This window comes from Leptopilina heterotoma, unplaced genomic scaffold (assembly GCF_015476425.1).
Source record: "Leptopilina heterotoma isolate Lh14 unplaced genomic scaffold, ASM1547642v1 Lhet_6, whole genome shotgun sequence".
Classification (NCBI taxonomy): domain Eukaryota; kingdom Metazoa; phylum Arthropoda; class Insecta; order Hymenoptera; family Figitidae; genus Leptopilina; species Leptopilina heterotoma.
Genome location: NW_025111137.1, coordinates 1,703,742 through 1,726,579, shown reverse-complemented (window position 1 = coordinate 1,726,579; position 22,838 = coordinate 1,703,742).

The window sequence follows — 22,838 nt, the reverse complement described above, 5'->3', positions numbered from 1 at the left end:
GGTTACCTACAATAAATACATGATGCTCCTCTGAAGAGCTTGGGAACTGACCGATCCGGATGTCACGCATTCTATGGACATATATATGTATACGTTTTCTCACCCTTGTTGTTTGGGGCGAGCCCCGATTACGGCACATTGACACAATGTGTGTACATTATATACACGCATGAACACAAAAACACATCCATGTCAATGTTCACATAGTAGTCGAATTCGAAACTCTGTGATTTGTCTCTTTGCGGCTTCCGAGTCATAGGGTTTGTATATATGACTTCATCCATACTCGATTATTATTGTCATTCACTCCCTTTCTTCCCCAAGGGAGCACTTAAAAAAATCTACTTCACTATTTAAAAAACGTTTTTTCTTCATTTTTCTCCATACTTCTTTATCGTTTTTTTTAATTTTCATTCAGTCTATTAAATTTTTATAGAAATATTCTTTTTTTCCGGTGAGAAATTTTTTTTTTCGAAGAAAGGATGCATTTAATAATGCTTTTAGAGCTAAAAATTCTGTAGTCAATTAATGCCTCAGCAAATAAAATTAATTTAAAAAATGCTTAAGCAAAAATGTTTCAGGAGCAAAGCTGCAGGTACAAAAACTATTTCATCTATTTTCATCATGACTTTAAATACTCTTGAACAATATTTTTAATGCCCACAATTAGTTTTACAAATTTTTAGTAAAAAGTTAATAGTACCTAATATTTAATATTGCCTTTCTAATTTGCAATTCTATATTCTACTTTGATAAATAATATATGTACCACAGACATAGGGGAGACCGAAATGAGTTGTAACAAAGCCGCGGTTTCTCGAAAGCTATGTCCTTTTAAAAATTTTGAAAAGCGTGAATTTATTACATTTTTGATTCACTATTTGATGCAAATTTACTTGACCACCTCAGAAAAGTTTTTAAGATTTATTTAATATATGTGTGCAAAAAAATTGATAAAAGTAAGTTTTCGGACGAAATTTTGATACTTTATTATTCGACACATAATAATAACTGTTGGAAATCCTAGTTTCATGAAATGGTTTTTTGTGTCAGTCTCGAAATTTAAGATAAAAAATAATTATTCGAACCGATGCACAGTTTTTCGCGTCTAGGCGAGTTGTAACAGGCTGTTTCAACAAAATGCATACAGTAGTTTTTTCCAAAAATAAATTAAGGTATTAAAACAAGTGTTTTATTCGCTTTTATTAGTAAGATGTCTTTACTAACTAATTAAATTTACTTTACTAACTAAACTAAGCATTAAATATTAATGTTTTTCATTAAAATCACAAAATTTGCTACTGTTACAACTAACGTCGACATGTGTTACAACTCACCTTGGTACTAGGTGAGTTGTAACACCGGGAACTGTTTTGGATTTTGCAATTTTTTCGTAAACTCTTACAACTTTTTACATTTTTCATTTTTGATCCACATACTACATAAAACTATATACTTATCCAAAAATACAAAGCTCATAAAAATAGGACAATTTTTGTCTGAGTTATACTGGATAATGTAAAAATCGTTTCAACTCACCTCGGTCTCCCCTAGTTCAAATTCTTAGTTTTTGAAAATTTTGATATTTATTTAAAAAAATTTTAACTAATTAAATTTTTTTAATTTCTCGAAGCATATTATAATTTAAAATACCAAAATTTGTTAGAAAAAATATTAACCACCCATAAACAACAAAAATTTAGATGTTTGAAATTTCACCGGTCCCTCCCCTTAAATAGTAAAACGTGCACAGTGAAGCGCGCGTGAAACTTGCACGCCGAGTTTAAAAATTTATTTTAACCCATAAAATTCCAAAAGACCACAATTTGGCCTCAAAAAAAAAAAATAAATAAAAAAATACGTATCCATTTTTTTTCACTAAAGAATGAAAAAAAAAATGGTTTTGGCCAAATTTAAAATGTGAACTGAAATCTTACGTGGAATTGCCCATATGTAATTTACATCAAAAACCTTGAGTGACGCGTCACTACGCAACCCTGAATGTTCTACTATACGTATTAAATTCAATAATAATCATACCAACAATTTTATCAATATTGACAATCAGAAAATGCGTTTTGGAGTTATGCTAATATTGTCAGTCGATGTGTACTTCTCACTCTCTAATATTTATAAATAATCAATCAAAATTAACAAAGTGCTTCTATTACAAACGTCAAATAGAAAACGTCTTCTCTAAATACACAAAGAGGGTTAATAACTTAACGTTTACTTCGATATAGTCAGTTACTTTCTAATACTGAAACTAGCTACAAGTGTACAATGAAATTTACTGGTGTATATTTTGTGTGTCTAATTTTTTGGAAAGAAATGCTGGTACTTTCTACAGAAACTAATTATTTTGATGGACTGATAAAGTATTTGAACGAGGAATCTAAATTGTACCAGGTAGTGTTCATCATCAAAGATTCAGGAAACAATACTGATCCAGTAATGAATTCTCTCATGACAACAGTGAATTCGCATTTTCCATCTTTTAGTATCAGTTACAGTGACTTGAAATATAACACACTTGAAGAATCACACATTAAGTTACTTACCCGTCCGAGAAGTACCACACTCTTTGTTTTACAGTGGAATAATATAACGACTCTAAACGAATTTGATAAATTTTTGACTGACGACAATAATTTATTAGTGGGATCATCGAAACCAAGATGTCTAGTTCTAAATTCCCTATCCACGAGTCAAGATGTCATCAACAAAACCTTGCATTCATTTTGGTTGAAGAAATATTTAGATGTTACTTTATTGACATACAGAAATCATCAATTACAAACAAAAATTGAACTAATTTCTCCAGTGTTACCTATTTTAAGTCGATTGAATCCGTTTTTCAATAAATATTCCTCTCAGACCGTATCATCTGAATCTAAATGGTTTCCAAATAAACTGCTTAATATGAATGGATATAAAGTGAACTTTTCCGGTCCATCTGCTGATGATACAAGTGAAGATGAATATAACAAAGGAAGAAAAATTGTTGACATTCTATCACATGAAATGAAATTTGAACCATATGTAGTAGATTTATTAACGCCGGATGGCAAAATAAACTTTGGAAAAAACGAAAGTGAGAGAGAAATATTGTATCAGAAATTAGTAAACAAAACAGAAGAAATTGACCCTCAAATTTGGCTCCAATACTCGGAGTTATATAACGATTGTTGTATGGAAGAGAGGAATGTAAGAGTTTTCAAACTTAATAGTGTAAAGGCTGTTATTCCGAGAGAAGCAAAACTTACTGAAGACTTTGAAGTTTCATCAGAATTTTGGTACATGATCTTGATAACAGTTGGAACGATAGTTATCATAAGATTAACGGCACTTTTATTAAAATTCAAGAAATCTACATGGCAAACGTTAAATATCAGTCAAATTATAATCGGAATGTCAAGTCCCGAGGAACCAGATAATTTAGCAGAAAGAATAATATTTGGCTCACTCTTGATTGCTTGCATCGTTTATTCAGGTTACTTTTACTCCGTAATTCTCGACATTAGCTTCTGTCCGGCTCCTGAAATTTCCACTCTTGCACAACTTATTAAATCGAACATGACAACAATGATGCAACATGCTTACAAGTTTAGCTTACCGAATAGTTCAACTTCTGAAATAGGACAGTGGATAGAAAAAGCGACTCCTTGTCAAAGTGTGTTCGATTGTTTAAAGCTTCTGGCTAATGACCGAAATGTCAGTTGTGTTTTTGGTGATGCTGAAAATGATATTAATGCGTATGAAACAATGATGGGTGAAATAAATGCAAAAATATTGCCGGAAACTATTGGAAGTGGTGTCAATACTTTTGTAGGATCAAGCTATTCACCCTATATTGATCGTTTTAATGAAATAATTCTAAAAGCTTCAGGATTTGGATTACTCAATGAATTTTATAGTGAAAGACAACATGTAAGCAGTGTTACTTCAGGACCAGAGTTAATAGCCGAAGAGAAACTGTTACCGATACTATTTTTTGTATTAGCCATTGGATACTCTCTTTCAACAGTTATTTTCATCCTAGAAGTAATTGCAGTAAAAATTCTAAGTCAATTTTTAGAAAGAACGCATCTATAATTAAATTATAGAAAAGACGATTCAGCTTTCAATACTTTATTCAGTAATTAGTGTGTTTGATAGTTTCTTAAGTTTATCAACAATTTGAAGTAGTTTCATAAAAGTTAAAAAGTGATTAAACGATTTTTTGAATAAATATATTCAAATCAATAACCATGACAGCAAATTATCAACAATGACATAAAAGAATTTCGTAATTTTATCGAAAAATTATCTTCAAGTATGCTTCACACTTAAATTTATTAACATACGTCAAAAACAAAATTTCCACTAAATATTTCAAACTTGACCTAAGTTTTCTTCCAAAATCAATAAGAAGAATAAAAATATATTTTAATACCAATACTTTTAGTTCATTTCTAATTGTGAAGTAAGGTGTTTCTGCACAATGAAGATTACTGGCATTTACTTTCTAAGTTTCATTTTTTGGAAAGAAATATCAACATTATCTTAAATAAGTAATTATACTTTGATGGATTGATAAAGTATCTGAACGAAGAATATAAATTGCATCAGGTAGTGTTTATTATCGACGATTCGGCAAACAATACTGATCCAGTAATGGATTCTCTCATAAAAACAGTAAATTCGCATTTCCCATCTTTTAGTGTCAGATACAATTACATGATAAATAACAATATTGACGAATTGCACGTGAAGTTACTTAGACGACCAAAAAGTACTACATTTTATTTTACAATGGATAAATGATATACGTTATACGATTTTGATGAGTTTTTGATTGTTAGGAATAATTTTTTGGTATAGGATCGCCTAAACCAAGATGTTTATGTTCTATACTTTTTACGTATGGATCAAGATGAGATTGACAGTATCTTGGATTATTTCTTGGTAAATGAGTATTTAGATGTAACTTTATTGACATACAACAATCAACAATTACAAACAAAAATCGAACTAATTTGTCCAGTGGTACCTGTTTTGAATCAATTAAATCCATTTTTTGAGAACTACTCCTCTCAAGTTGTATTTATTTATAATGATGAAAACAGTAAAAAAAGGAAAATATTTCATATAAACAATACCCAGTAAACAAAAACTAATTGAAATAAATTAAAAAGAATTCACAAAGAGTTTCAGTGAATCCCGCTTTGTGACAAATACGAATTGGAGCTATGTTGCAATTTTCCTGAATTCGTCAAACTGTATTGAACTTCCAAACCTTCTATTCATACTAATTCAATGGACAAGTTTTGGGGCCTTTAATTTTTTTTTAATTCGTCAGCACGAATTCAATACATGCCTTGGTCATTTCTTACGAATGCGAATTCGTTTGCACAACTTCAGGCAAATTGAATTGAATTCAATCGAATATATACAAAGAGCTTGAATGAATCCCGCTTTCTACCAAAAATCTTAATTCATTTCAATCCGTTTGAATTAGTTTTTTTTACTGGGTAATTATAAAAGGTAACAAAATTTTTAGAGTAATAATAGTCATGGAAATAACTATAATATAATATAACAGTTATATCACTCTTCCGCAATAAATTCTCAAGAAAAACAATAAAAGAACTATATATATATACTTATATGTAATCACAACAATTAATTAGTATAAAAAAAAAATCAATTATTTTACCAGTGGGTAATATTGAATAACTCATTTGTTAGTTTGTAAGAGAATGCGTGTTATCTTTGTAATCGTCTGCGTTTTTGTAATTGAGTGTAGTTATGTGTATGAGTACGATGTACGAATTTTGGAAATGGGCAGTTAGTCTCGCTATAGCAATGTAAATGAAAGCAGTATACAAGTTCAAAAAATTATAATCTTAATTGTCTCAAGGAAAAACTATTACATTTTCTTTCACTTCATCTCGCATCTTCTTGATGCAACATTTTGGTTTTTTAAAAACGAACAGTTTGACGCATCTCTAATTTGAGTAGGAAGTTTGTTCCATAATCTTGAACCTCTAATAACAAAGGATCTTTGCATTTTACAAGTACGGTGTGACGGAATGTTAAGAACTGACTTCCTTTCTCGAAGCCGATCGTGCATAGTTCCATTTTGACTTTTAAATTTGAAGAATTCGAATAGATAAGAAGGACTTTTATTAGTAATAACAGAAAGAAGCAAATTTCCCATAAAAAATTGCCATCTACTTGCTACATTTAAAAGTCCTAAACTTGATTCTATATGGAGTAATATGTTCTACCGCAACCTTCGGTAATTGGCCGAATTATATATTTGGGTGTCATCGGGCCACACACGAAACGTGTTATGGATTACGATGACGATCTGAAGCGATTCTCTCATCAGAGAGAAGCGAGACTTCAAACCGCGATTTTCCGCGCGTAATCGATGCGCTGCGTCGCAACCTCGTTATTTTGTATATAATTTAAGTTTATTCTTTAATTAAATGTTTTTAAATTATTAATCTTATTGTTTTTCTTGTGTTGTGCGCCTTCTTCCTAATAGAATTATTTTTCGTCTTATCAGCGATCCAACAATCTGCGAACTTGGTAAGTTTGATCAATCTTTACTCATCTGTGTGGCTCGTCTCGATTCGCAACTGCTCATCGAACTGCGTCGTAGTAGTGTTGCATTCGATCGAGAAATCGCTCGAAAAAAACGAGAAATCTCGTGAAGAAGACAATGAAAACAATTGAATGTGATTTATCATTCAATTTTTTTCATTGCCTTCTTCACGAGATTTCTCGTTTTTTTCGAGCGATTTCTCGATCGAATGCAACACTACGTCGTAGGTTGGATTGCCCTTCTTATTGGATTATGGAATCACTGCTCAATTTATTGTGTCGGCTATCGCTAGCCGAACCCTGACTTTCGCTCTTTTAAAAATATTTAAAGACTCGCGAAGTTCGTCACATTTTTTGCCGCCAACGTGGGGCAGGTTTTTTTAGTTTCAAGATTTTGCCTTTTCAGCTATAATTGTGTTTTCGTCACAAGATGTGGGGATAAGCCTTTGTTTTTGTTTAACCGTTGTAGAACCATATAGACCTTACGTGATATTCCATTAATATGATCTTTCCAAGATAAACTACGATCTAATATTAGTCCGAGATCTTTAACTGTGTCACTAAAATCTATCTTGGTTCCGCACCTACTGAGAGAGGCAGTGTGGAAAGAAACTCGTTAGAAAGAGTACCTGATGAAGAGAAAAGCATGGCTTAAGTTTTGTCTGGGTTTAATGATAGTCCATTTTTGTTCGACCAATCTATAACATAGTTGATAGTTTCCAAATAAACTGCATCATATGAATAGATATAAATTAAACTTTTCCTTCAGAGAATTTCGCTAAACATTGACTCAACTTTTAATGTCCTAGATTATATGGATATTTAATATGAATATGATTTAATATGACTCTTATGAGTTCTTAAACTGCGGATAGCGCTAAAGCTGTAATTCGAAGGGAAACAAAACCAACCAATAATATTGAACTTTCATCAGAATTTTGGTACATGATCTTTTTTAACAATTGGTACGATTGCTACTATACGACTAACTGCGTACTTACTAAAATTTAGAAAAACAACATGGCAAACGTTGAATATCAGTCAAATTATAATAGGAATTTCAAGTCCTGAAGAACCAGATAATTTAAAGGAAAGAATAATTTTTGACTCACTATTGATTAGATGCATCGTCTATTCCGGTTACTTTTACTTCGTAATTCTTGATATTGGTTTACAATTATCTAAAGAAATTTCATCTCTTTCGGAACTTATCAAATCGTCATTAACACCAATGATGGAATTTGCTTTGCAATATGCTTTATCAAACATTACAAGTTCAGAAATTTGACAGTGGATAGAAGAATCAACTACATATCCTTACAATCAAGTAGATTATTGTTTAAAACTCCTGGCTGATAATCGAAATGTTAGTTGTGTTTTGCCCAATGCTGCAGATCATGTCAACACGTATCAGGCTAAAAGCGGATACATTAACGTGAAAATATTAACAGAAAGCATTGGTGTTGGTGTTACTACATTCATGGGAAGAGTTTTTTCGCCGCATGTATTGATCGCTACAATGAAATAATTTTGAAAGCCTCAGTTTTTGGATTACTGAAAGAATATTACAAAGACGATTTACGCATTTGCAGAGTAATAGATTCGAACCGGAAGTAATTTTTGCAAAGGAGAAATTATTACCGGTACTACTTTTTGTACTAATTTTTGATTACTCTCTTTCTATTATTGTTTTTCTGCTTGAAGTAATTTTGAAATTAAGTTTAAGGTAAAATTATCCCTCCCAAGTATGCTTAAGACTTATGTTGGTTGTCATTTGTCAAGAAGAAACTTTACATTAAGTGTGTGTCATATCAAATGTGAGTTATTTTCCCGAATCAATAAGAAGAATAAAAAAAATATTTTAATACTATTACTTTCAGTTAATTTCTAAAAGTGAATGAAGCAGCTTTTACACTATGAAGTTAAATGACATATACTTTACTAGTTTCGTTTTTTGGTGTGAAATATTAGCAGTGTCGGCAAAAAATAATTATTTTCATGGATTGTTAAAGTATCTGAACGAAGACTGAACAGAAATCGAACAGTGTTCTCCAGTGTTACCTATTTTAAATCAAATGAATTCGTTTTTCAAGACATACTCCTCTGAACTATATTAAATCTAAATGGTTTCCCAATAAACTGCTCGATCTGAATGCATACAAATTGAATGTTTTTGTCAACCTTTTAATGATTCATCAGTCGATGAATACATGAGAGAAATGGATTTTTTGAATATTCTATCACACACAATGAATTTTATACCAGAAACAATAGAATAGCCGATGCCAAATGGTAAACTAAATTTTGGTGTAAATAAAAGTGAAACATATCGGCTGTTTACAGAATTATTGGAGAAACTGGAGAAAGTAACTATAGAAATTTGGTTAAATATTGGAGCAATGTATATTGATTGTTGTATATGGAGAATCGCAATTTACGAATTTTAAAACTCAGTAGTGCTAAAGCTGTTATTCCAGAAGGCGTAAAAGTCACCAGTGAAATTCGGATTTCAGAAGAATTTTGGTTGATGATCTTCGCAACAATGGGAACTATTACTATTATACGACTAACGGCGTTCTTTTTGAAATTTAAAAAAACTACATGGCACTACATTCACGCGGGGACCAAAAACATTGTTTGACACAAATGAAAACTTATCAAAATGTCAGTTGTGTATTTAATGACGCAGAATATTGGGTTAATATAGTTATCAAATGAGAAATGGTGAAATATTGCCTGAAACTATTGGAACTGGTGTAACTGGTTTTCTTTCAACGGGTCATTCCAGTTACATCGATCGTTTCAAATTTTGCAATATTTTCGTAAATCCTTACAAAATTTTACATTTTTCATTTTTGATTCACATACTACATAAAACTACCTATCAAAAAATACAAAGCCCATAAAAATAGGACAATTTTTGGCTGACTTATACTGGATAATGTAAAAATCGTTTCAACTCACCTCGGTCATCTCCCCTACATATAATCAAATAGAAAAAGATTGACTACTTAAAATTCTGAAAGATCAAAAAAAGTCCGTAATTTGATTGAAAAAGGACGAAAAGTTTGTAAATTGTATGATATAATTTGGGGAATTTTAGAGAAATTACAAATGATTGCAGAAATTCAATTATTTTCAAAAGAATAAAATTCTTCACAGAAATTCAATTATATTAAAAAATTTTTAAAAATGCTGGAAAAACTGAAAATGTCAGGGAAATTCTTTTCAGATTAGTTGTAGACACCCTGATCAATAATTTTCAATAAATAAAACTACTTCAAAAAATGCTTAAACAAAAAGTATTTCATCATGAAAAACTACTGCAGCAATAAAAAATGCAGTAAATAATGATTTAGCAAGAAAATGCTTCAGAAAAAAGCTACAGCAAGTAAAATGCATTTACAAATAATATTGCAGCAAAAAATGCTTCAGTAAATAATACTCCAGCAAAAGATGCTTCAACAAACTTTGTTTTAGAAAATACTAAAATAGCGTTCTAGAAAAAAATTCTTTAGCAAAGTATGCCTTAAGTAATAAAACTTTTTTAAATAATGTAAATAATCCTTTCATAAATTCAGTAAGAGGAACTAAGTCAGCAAATAATGTTTCAGCAAATGGAACTAAGTCAGCAAATAATGCTTCAACAAATAATGATGTAGCAAATATTGATGCAGCAAATGATTCTTCAACAAATAATACAACTTAAGCAAATAATGCCTCAATAAAAAAAGAAAACATCATTATTTAAGAGCTACTAAATTTCATTTGTTCTTCTAACACTATACTTTAACAAATAATGCCTTACCAAGAAAAGAAAAAAAAACATGATTCAAAAACTACACTAAATTATACAGATGTACCAGTCGACGAATCACGAGACTAATTTCTAATCATCATAATTTTGCATACAATGCAGTATACTGAAACTAAATAAATTTCCCTGAAAAAAAATAAAAACTAGCGTCACCAAAGTAAAGACGAATTGCATTCGTGAATTGTGCGCGCAGAGATAGTGGCCACGTGTCCAAGAATGTACCACGTGGCAAAAAATAGAAGAGGGGTTTTTGAAGCACGCGACTAGCGGTAATTTTTCACTAGTTGCAAACACACGAGCTGGCACGAGTACAAGAGGATGCAACCTAGTGATGCGTGCTTGTAAGTCGTTAGTGTCTCTCCAATGTGCCCTGTTATTTTTGCATTAAAATCACTCTTGTTGGACCCCCTACGCTCCTCTTCTTTTTTTACTATCCTTTTGTCCCTAAAATCGTGTTAATTGTTCAGAAAAAAACAAGAAAACTGCTATAGTCCAAACATTGCTTTTTTATTTCAAGGTTTTACTTTGTTTTACTGCGTTTTACTACGTTTCACTATTTCGTTTTACTATTTCCGTTTCACTCCATTAACGGACATTTATACGGAATATTGTAGAATATAACTTATGATGTCACGTTTCTTCTAAATGTTTTTATTTATTTTTTTTTTTTTTGAGAAAATATTAAGTCGTTGGATGATATATTTCGACCACATTGTCATGGTAAATTTTTCTCTGATATAACTTGCTGACCTGTTTTAATGACGAGGTTTAAAAGCACCCGACAATTTTTTACGAGCTTGGAGTATATTTTTCCACGAGGGAGTTATGAGATTTTAAATGAGCGTTTCTAGCAATATTCTCACAGTAAAATGGACATTAAAAATGAGTTCATTCTTCTTCGATAATGTGTATAACTTCCTTATGACTTTTACCAGTTTATACAAGCCAAAACTGTGCTTTCTTGCAAATATGATAATCATAACAAGAATTTTGACAATTATTTTTAAAATACATACAAATATAGGTAAAATTACAAACAACGTTGAAAAATAAATCTTACTTTTAGTTCACTGTTGGCTAAAATATTTAAAATCGCATTTTTGACTAAATTTTAGTCTTGAGAGTATGATTTTAAATCTTAAAACCAATTTGATATAGTTTTAAGCTTAAAAATTATTATTTCTTTATTTTGTCCATAGAAAAATCATGAGAACAATCATTAAAGTATAATACAATTCACAAAATATAGAGTAACTTTTAACTTAATTTTATTTTTAATTTATTTATTGTTATTTATTTTTTTTAATTTTACAAAGTAAAACAGTAAAATTATCAGGGTACGTATATTTAACTTTTCCTTTGCAACTTTTAATACTTTTGGAGTAAACTTTGCTATACGTTCAAAGTAAATTTTACCAATTTTTACAAAAAAAAAATTTACTTCGAACGTATAGCAACTTTTACCCTGAAAAGAGTAATAGTTGCAAAGCATCAGAAATGCGAAAAAGTTCCAAACAGTTTAGCTTCTACTAAATGAGAGTCTAAAGGTTTTATTTTATTCACTTTTTCCATAATAATTTTTGAAATCTGAAGCTCTAAAAATGTCTTCCTTACAAAACACTTGTTGTGCATTAACTCGAATACATATTCAAGTATATACAATAAATTCCAAACTTAATCAATAATCATAAAAAGATAAATAACTTTTTTCTAAAATGTATGTAAAGTGTTAAAATATATTATTGTAAAGCATAGACTTTAAAAAGGAAAATTTGTCGAAATGAACCAATGTTATGATTTTTATGATATATACTTTTTGAAAAATGTGACGTGTTTTACGATCTTTTTACAGTTTAAATATATTGGTTTGTCTATCACTGCACCTTTTTCCTGAAATACATTATACAGCTGTCTGGGAACCATAAAATCTTATTCGATTGCTTTATATAAATTTCACATTTATAAAAATTCCTTTGGACCAATATTATGAATATTAGAAAACAAAAAATATATTTTTATTCTTTAAAGAAAAAAATGAGCTGAAACTCATTTAATTTTTCAAAATTTTATGCAGGGCTCGAAATTTACAAAAGTAAATAATTTATTGAATAATTGAATGTTTCTTAAAATTCAATTCCCATAAAGAATTTTATAAACCGATTTTTTAATAATTGAAATCGATTAAAATAGTAGGTAAATTAAAAATAATTGAAATTCTGCAATGAGTTTTATTATTTATGAAAATAATTAAATTGCTAAAAAGAATTTTATTATTTACGAAAATAATTGAATCCCTGTAAAATTTCTATTATTTATGAAAATAATTTTGAATTATTGTGAAGAAATTTCTAAAAAATTTGTAAATAATGGAATTCCTGTGAATTTTTTATTATTTTGTGAAAATAATTGAATGCTTGCCAAGAATTTTATTAAAATTTTTGAAAATAATTGAATTTCAGAGAAGAATCCTATTATTTTTGAAGATAATTGAAATTTTAATGTGAATTTTTAAAATTTTTTGAACATAGTAATTTTTCTAAAATCCTCCAAATTATGTCGTACAATTTACGAACTTTTCGTTCTTTGTCAATCAAATTACGGACTTTACGGACCTAGTTCGAGCTCTGTTTTATGTTGGTTTTAAACAAAAAAAATAATTAATTTCCAAAATTAAGTAGGTGTACTTGATTAGCACCCATTTAATTTTAGAATTTTTATGTTGCTATTGAAAAAGAATTTAAGATTCGAAAAATTTGGATTAACTTTAAGTTCTTATTGTTTAGCGGATTCTTCCTTAAGTAAAACCTGTATTTCCAACAAGTACAATTGCATTTTAGTTCAAAGAAAATCTATTTCATTGAAAAGACATTCCCCTATTTTTAAATAATGTTTAGCGACGAATAAAGAAACCTTTTCCCTGAAAGTACCATTGCAAATTAGTAAAAGAAAAAGATTATTTATGAAATTACTTCTTTTTCAAACAGCAAGCAATAAAATTTGAAAAACCCACTATTTTCTAGCCAATACAATAAAAAGATGACGCTCGAAAATAAAAAGGAACTCTGGTGACAATTTAAAGCTACTCATCTACATCATCAAAGTGCTCCACTTGCATGAGGCGTCCAACGGCGAAAAAAATGTTTATTTTTTCTACGAATGTGATAAACGTGACAGCAAAAAAAAGGCAACTAGCAAACAAAGAACTTGCGGCTCTTCAGAGGTTAGACTTGAGGCAAAGCAGGCAAAGTGTATTCATGTTCTCTTTTCTTCTTACAAATAGAATAAGAATTTTTTTTCTTAAATAAGGCATCACCTGGCTTTTATAATATAGAAGCCATAGCCATTTTATATGTATCGTTTTAACCGGATCCACGTGGAGGCGTTAACGACTTCCTGGCGACGCGATTTCGGCATTATTTCGGTATTATTTCGGTAAAGAATGATTGTATTTTTGTCCAAGGACCTCTTTTGGACGCACGCCCCATTATATGGCGTAACTTGCGCTGTCAGATGTGTAACAATCGAAACCTTACGTCGGTCAGGGATCACCTGCCAATCCCTAGTGGCTACCTTCCTTCTTTTCTCTAGCCCACTAACAAGCTTTTGATTCTGCCTCGTTTCTTCACCACAATTCTCTGTATATAAAACTCCCGTGTCTTCATGACTTGGTGAATTGAAAAAAAAGTCATCGCTTGTAAATCCTCTTTTCTAAGCCTAAAATCAAGCACATGGATATTTAGTTGCTCTTTTCAAAAATTCTTACAATCATTGCGCGTGGTGTCAGCTTTACCTGATTCTATAATATTTGTATTCAACATTCGATTATTATTATTAATCTCTACTGACAGTGGATACTTGAATACCAATCATTAACCCCCACGTGTACCTATATACTAAAGGAAAAAGTTTATTTCACTTATAGCGTTTGAATGAGGTCCTTTGAGTATGGATGACATTTTAAAAGTTTGGTTATAATCTAAGAAATGAAGACTATGTAGTCTTTATTTTTTAGTTTATAACCAAGGTTTTGCCAAGATTTCCAATCTCTTTTCGAAAACTTCTCCCAACACGCAGTTTTTCTATAAGGATATCAAATTGAGACATAAAACGAATAGGAATCGAAAATTGACGCAGATTTTCTCATTAAATCGAAAAATGTGTAATGCCATCAACGAAAGCTGTTTCTAAGAAAACAAGATTCAACAAAAACCAATAAGTGAACCGTCCAATTAGGAGAATCAAGCTTTGAAACATGCTTCATTATAGAGCATAAAGTGTCGTAAATAAGAGAATCATCGAGATTCGAGAAAAGCAGCGAGGATATTATACATACTATGAGCAGTGAATTGGATTTAGAGAAATGAAAATACGATGTGCTGTTTGTTATACGTCTAGGGTTATAGGGTGACTGGTATTTAGACGGTGAACTCACGTGGTGAGACATCTGTCGTACAACTTAACAATCACCCCTTGCACCCTCATATATGGCCCTATATTGGGTGAAGTGCGTACACGGGCCTACCTATACACGAGAACATTGTAACTCTGCAGGACAAAACATCCCTTGGCCCAAGACACCCCGCAGCTCTCAGTTAGAGATCAAACTCTCCTATAAATTCGCCTCTTCTTTTTTTATCAAGAATGCGTACAAATTCATGTTGTATCCATACACTAATAGCTCGCTCCTTTCTATTCCATTATATATGCGCCAATCTAGCCTTTATTGCTCTTTAAAAAAAGGAAAATTTTACTTCTTTTTTTGAAACTTTATTTGAAAAAAATAAAAGTATATTTGAATAACAATTCCTGGCACGATTTTTGGGAATGGCCACCATTTTTGCATCCATTTGGGCATCCATCTTTCCTTTTCTAGGAGAAAAATATTTTCCTGTGTGTACATGTGAATATGGGTCTATTTTTCTGATGTGTAAGTTAACACAGCTTCAGTTGGTACTCTATTTAGCGCTCGTTAGTCGCAACAATACACCGCAGCTGATCCCCTTAACGAGCGGGGACTTTTATATGTGAGGGTGTAAACGCGCGTGAGTTTACAACTTTACTCTTGTCACCTCTACAATTCACGGAAAATGAAATTTTCAAAAGAATTGCCACGAGCAGTTTTATATTTATTGCTGAACACGTGAGCTTTATTTGTTAACAATAAAAAAAAGGTAACACACAGTGTCATTTAGAAATGTATTGACCTATTATTGTCGCAGTTGTTACACAACTATATACATTAATTCTTTCAGTTACAAGTAACACTAGAAAACTGTCAGAAGATTTTTTCAAATTTTGCATGCATGTAGTTCAATGGAAAGAATTTTATATATTTTTGTTATATCGGCCCAAAATCGGTTTTAAGGGTAGGGACCACCCTTTATTTTCACTTTACTCCCAATTCACTTTCACTTCACTCTCTGTTCACTCACTGTTCACTTTCTATTCAGTCTCAGTTTAATTTCACTTTACTCTCATTTCACTCTTTCAGGCGTAGCAGCAACATTTTACTTTCACTTCACTTCCAATTCACTTTCACTTCACTCTCAGTTCACTTTCTATTCACTCTCAGTTTAATTTCACTTTAGAATGGAATAAAATCTCAATTCACTCTCTTAGGGCGGGGGTAGCAATAACCCTTTACTTTCACTTCACTAGACAATTGGACAATTCACTTTTAATTCACTCTCAGTTCACTTTCTATTCACTCTCAGTTTAGTTTTACTTTAGAATAGAATAGAATCTCATTTCACTCCTTTAGGGGTATAGCAACTTTCACTTCACTTTCACTTCACTGTCAGTTTACATTAACTTCACTTTCACTTTTCTCACATTTCACTCTCACTTTCAAATCACTCCCACTTTACATTCACATCATTTTCACTCACAATTCACTTATATATTTCACTCTCAGTTTGCTTTCACCTCACTCTCACTTCACTTTCAAGTCACGCCTACTTTACATTTACTTCATTATTTTTACTCTCACTACACTTACATTTCACTCAGTTCGCTTTAACTTTACTTCACTTCATTTTTACTCTCACTTCACTCGCACTTTACTTACACTGCACTATTACTTTGCTTTCACTTGACAATCACTTTTTCTTCACTTCACTTATACGCTACTGCGATTATATGATGTGATAATCAAGTGGAATCAAAGTGTTGCGAATGTGAAGTGAAAGTAAAGAATTTCACATCTGAGATGCGTTTCTGTAATTTCTCTTCACTTTCAAGTCACTCTCATTTTACATTCACTTCAACAAATTTTTACTCTCTCTTCACTTCCACTTCACTTAGTTCGCTTTCACTTCACTTTCAAGTCACTCCTTCTTCACGTTCACTTTATTTTTACTCTCACTTCACACGCTCTTCAATTTCACTTCAGTTTCACTCGACAATCACTTTCACTTCACTTATACGTTACTATTATTATATAATGTGACAGTGAAATGAAATTATCGTGTCGTTAGAGTCAAGTGTAAATCAAGTAAAACATTCACTTCACAAATTTTTACTCTCTCTTCTCTTACGCTTCATTCAGTTTTTAGCTTTCACTTCACTTTCAAGTCAATCCTACTTCACGTTCACTTTACATTTACTCGACAGTCATTTCTTGTTCACTTCACTTATACGTTATTTATTACATAATGTGACAGTGAAGTAAAATCAAAGTGTCATTAGAGTGAAGTGAACATTAAGTGAAAGACAAATGAAAGTGATGTGAAAGTGAAGGAAAAAGTCAAGTGGAAGTACAAAATTGTACCCCTGCGATGCGTTTCTGTAATTTAATTTTAATATCACTTTAATACTTTCACTTAACTATCATATATATATCTCACATCATTTTGACTTTACTTTCACTTCATTCTCACTTCACTTTCACATCACGTAATTAGTAACGTAAAGGTGAAATGAAAAAGAAAGTGATTGTCGAGAAAATGCAAATTTAAAGTAAATAGAGAATGACATGAGATTAAACTGAAGTGAATTTAGAATTTAGAATGTGGAGTATAAGTGTCTTGAAAGTGAGAGTAAGAATAAAGTAAATGTGAAGTAAGAGACACTTGAAAATAAAGTGAAAGTAAAGTTAGAGTAGAAAAGAAGTAAAAGTAAACAAAGTGTGAGTAAAAATGAAGTGAATGTGAAGTGAGTTGGAGAGACTTGAAAGTGAAGTGAGAGTGAACTGAGGGTAGAGTGAAAGTGAAGCGAATGTACAATATTGCAAATCTGAGATGCGTTTCTGTAATTTTATTTTAATATCACTTTACTTTCACTTTATTCTCAATCCATTTGCACTTGACTATCAAATTACATTCACTTAACTATCATATCTCTCACGTAATTTTTTTTTACTTTCACTTCACTCTTACTGCATATTTCACTTCACTTTCACATCACGTAAGTAACGCAAAAGTGTAGTTAAAAGAAAGTGCTTGTCAAGTAAAAGTAAATTTAAAGTAAATATAGAGAATGACGTGAGACTAAAACTGAATTGAATGTCACTTTAATGTTTCTTTCACTTTACTTTTACTTCATTTTTACTTTCACTTTCACTTTATTTTCATATCTCTTGAAAGTGAAGTGACAATAAAAATTAAGTACAGTGGAAGAGACTTGAAAGTGAAGTGAAAGTAAACGAAGTGAGGTTAAAAATGAATTGAATGTGAAGTGCGAGTGAACTGAGAGTGAACTGTAAGTGAAATGAGAGTAGAAATGAAGTGAAGTGAATGTAAAGTGTGAGTGATTTGTAAGTGAGCGTGAAATGAGAGTAAAGTGAAAGTGAAGTAAAAGAAAACTCAGAGTAAATCGAGAGTAAACTGTGAGTGATAATTGATAGTGAAGTGAAAGTGGTAACTGAGTATGAAGTGAAAGTGATAACTGGGAGTGAAGTGAAAGTGAATTGAAAGTGGAATGAGAGTGAACTGAGAGTGTAGTGAAGGAGAAATAAAATTACAGAATCACACCCCTGTTTTTAGAAATTTTAAATGGCAGATCTAATATGGCCGGTTAATTTTGATAAAATTTATTATTTTTTTTACAAAAAATTAAAAATAACAGTTCCCTATTGCGTTAAAATAAAGCAACCAAATTTTGTCTGAAAAACAACAAAATCTCGATCGAGTTTATTATATGATAAATTTCAGTACTCGCAAAGCTTACAATTAGGCACAAATAACGAATCTCTTTGAAAACGATACCCTCTCAACTCTTCTTACCTAAAAAGAATACTATAAGCGAATTTTTTTAACGAAAGCTTAACATTCTCTAAGAGTCTAACATCGCATCATCAGTGTGGCGTCGCGTCGGCATTATTTCAAAGCCAAACCACCGATGTGTGTAGTGTTTAGCTAACATTTCCGAAACTGAGTGTAAACTAACTCGCTGTCCACTTGATGTTTATTTAGCGGCAAAGAACCTGGCGAGAAAACGAACTATAACAACATGCATCTGGGGCTTCCTTTTTTTCTTCTTTTATCAAAAAACATCAAGAGACTATAATATACTCCTTCGAACCAATAAGACACGATACTTTTGTTGGGAAATCACCAATTACTGGGCGTTGCGATGAGGAGCATATACAAATTAAAGGAATGAGATATTCATTTTCAAACGCAATGTGTATATGTATATATTCAAATCGAGAGAGAGAAAAAAACGTGACACACTCCCCAACACCTAAATTTATCAAGTTGTTTTTTCCTGTTTTTGTACGTGTTCGCGAACCTCTGTTGCTATTAATAAAAGTGTCAAAGTAAACCATTTGGAGTTTAAAAGAGGAATTTAACGAGCTTCAAATGAGAGGGTGCGTCGCTAATAGAATATATAACCAAATATTTCGAGTAATTTGTCGAAATTTTTTACATATATTCTTCGAGCGAACGAATTAAATAACAAATGTAATTTGTCAATTGTTGGTAAAATTATTCGCGCGTGAATGTTGCATTGCGGATAATTTTAATTTTCAAATTATGTTATCAGGGAAAAAAATTTTTGTGCACCAGACGTTACACCTGTTGCCTCAATATAAACTTGGAACTGGGGTGTGATTTTGTAATTTCACTTCACTTTCACTTCACTTTCATTGCACTCTCAGTTTACTCTCACTTTACTTTATTTTTGTTGAATTTAACTTTATTTACTTTTCGAATTTTCTTAAGATTTTGAAGATAAGTTAAATTCAATGAAAATGAACTGAAGTGCGAGTGATATAAAAGTGAAGTAAAGATACAGAATCGACTTCCACATTACTTCCACTTCACTTTCACTTTACTTTCACTCAACATTAAATTCCTTTACTGAGAAAACTGGATAGTCAAACTTAGAGGGTTAGGTTTTGAGTGTAAAGCCTGATTCTCTGGATAGTTAACTTTTCCCTCCGAGTGAGTCAAATTAATCATCGGAGTGTCTATTTATCCCTCCGAGATTGTTACGACCCAATGGGAAGTAAACGATTGGTTCAATAATGGGCCATGCTTGGCGAACTCCGTTCCATTATTGGAACATTAATGGCAACCATCATTGGACCACCAATGGTTTAAACTTGGGATGATCACGCTACTGCCAATGATCGGTAGCCAAGCATCGGGCCAATATTAGTTGCCAAGGAATTGCCAAGGAAACAAAATCGATTTTCAAAAGCTTGATTTTTTATTGGCAGCCAACAAAAAACAAAGGTTTTGAAAATTGATTTTTCTTAATTATTAATTAAAATTTATTTTTAAAAAATATATTTTTCAAAAAATTATTTTAAAAAAAAATATATTTTTTAAAAATATATATTTTTTTAAATTAATAGAACATATTAATTTAATTTGTCACCTCTGGTAAAACAAAGATGAAAGACTGATAAATTCCCTCACTTTATATTTTACAGTGGAGGGATAACTGTGAATTTCTTTGCGAGAGAGGAGCAGGTACTTATATAGAGCCAGTGAGAAAGGTCACAAGCGAGAACAAATCACTAGCATGCACTCTGGCGGCGCTTGTCGGAACTGTTTTCTGGCGCGCATGCATATCCTGACATTATCGACACAGCGCTTGGCAACCAACGTTGCGCCACTTCCGACAAGCGCCGCCAGAGTGCATGCTAGTGATTTCTTCTCGCTTGTGACCTGTTTCACTGGCTCTATATAAGTACGTGCTCCTCTCTCGCAAAGACATTCACAGTCATCCCTCCACTGTAAAATATAAAGTGAGGGAATTTATCAGTCTTTCATCTTTGTTTTACCAGAGGTGACAAATTAAATTAATATGTTCTATTAATTTAAAAAAATTTATATTTTTAAAAAATATATTTTTTTTAAATAAATTTTTGAAAAATATATTTTTAAAAAATAAATTTTAATTAATAATTAAAAAAAATCAATTTTCAAAACCTTGGTTTTTTGTTGGCTGCCAATAAAAAATCAAGCTTTTGAAAATCGATTTTGTTTCCTTGGCAATTCCTTGGCAACTAATATTGGCCCGATGCTTGGCTACCGATCATTGGCAGTAGCGTGATCATCCCAAGTTTAAACCATTGGTGGTCCAATGATGGTTGCCAATTGTTTTGCCAAGAAAAAACCATTGGGTACCAAGCATGGCCCATTATTGAACCAATCGTTAACATTGGCAACTTCCCGTTGGGGAAAAACTTAACCTCAAATAGGGTAGATGTACCGTTTGTGGCCACTGCACCGGTTGTGGCCACTTTCAGATTTATTTTAGCATTATTGAAGTTTTTATAGTTACTAGTGAATTATAAATACTTTCATAAAATTCTAAAATAAGTAGGCAACACTGTGTTCACTTGTTTTTGACAGAAATTCAGCTGATTTAATTTAAAAACACACATAACTGTACAAATATTTTGACAGTGGCGAATAAGTACAATTTTTAGTAGATGAGTTGAAATATCACTGGGAAGTAAATGATTGTTTTTCGACATTAATATCAATATTTTCATATTTTTCTTTTTATACAATATTTCTAGGGGATAAATATTTATATAAAAACAATGCTTTTAAAATAATAACCTCAAATATTTGTAAAAAAGCCCGTGTCCAAAAACGGTACAGCAAAAATATAAAAGCACCGTTTTTGGCCACACTATATATTTTATCGGCAAAATTGTCATGATTTTAGTTTGATTAATAGTAGTTTTCATATTATAATTATCTTAATAAATGAATTCATTTCGAAAAATAATTTGAAGTATGACAGTATTTATTTTACTTCCATTGAATTAATAACTGAATAAAAATAATAATTTCACGTTTAAGTAATACATTTCTTGCTGTTGTATTTTCTAATTATTTATCCTCTGTAATAGTTAATTAATTAGTTTTTTAATTTGAATTATGCTATAATTATTATATTAAAAGTGTGGGTAAAATAACAAAACTTTTTTTTTCTTAAAGGCAAAAATGTTAATAAAAGGAAGAAGGAAGATTTAAAAAAAATCCAGTGCATGTTAAAAAAGTAAACTGTGATTTTAAATAAATTAAAGATTTATGGAATTTAATTAATTTCTTTTATAAATGTACTTAATTACTGTACAAGTTAGATTTACTAATTCTAATTATTTATTAAAAAAATATAATTCCTCAATATCCTGATAACACTTTTTTAAGCAGTGGCCACAACTGGGACAGTGGTGGCCACAAGTGGTGCTGGTGTGGCCACTACTGGTGAAACAGGTTTTTTGAAGCAATTTGTTTATTTTTTAATAGCAAATATAGCTAAAAAACTTTATTAAGTTTGAAAATCAATATAATTGACTCCAATAAATATGATATAAAAAAATTATAATAAAATTCAGTACTTTAATAAATCTATTTTCTTACTAAAAGACGACTAACAGCTTAAAGTGGCCACAACTGGTACATCTACCCTATAGTCTGTTTGTCCCTCCAGATAGTTAGTTGAATACTCCAGTTTTCTCCGTGTTCTGCACTTCACTTCATTTTCATGTCACCATCCCTTCAAGTTCACTCAACTTTTACATCTTTTTTTCTTCACCTTTACTGTCATTTCACTTCACTCTCAGATCACTTTCACCTCACTTACAAGTTACTCTCACTTTTATTTTAGTTTCACTTCTCATTCACTCAATTTTTACTTCACGCACGCATTACTATCACTTCACTTTTACTCTGTTTTCACTTTGCTATTAATTTATTATCACTTCACTTTCAAGTCACTCCAACTTTACAATCACTTCATTTAGAATTATTATCCACTTCACTTTCACTTTAGTTTCACTTCACATTTACTTTTTTCTCACTTCACTCTAACGTTGCTGGTTATATATAATGTGATAGTCACATGAAGTGAGAAGAAAGTGAATGTGAAGTGAAAGTGAAGTAAAAATGAAGTGAGATTTAAGTGAAAGTGCATTGAAAGTGAAGCGAAAAGCAAACTGAGAGTGAAGTGTAATTGA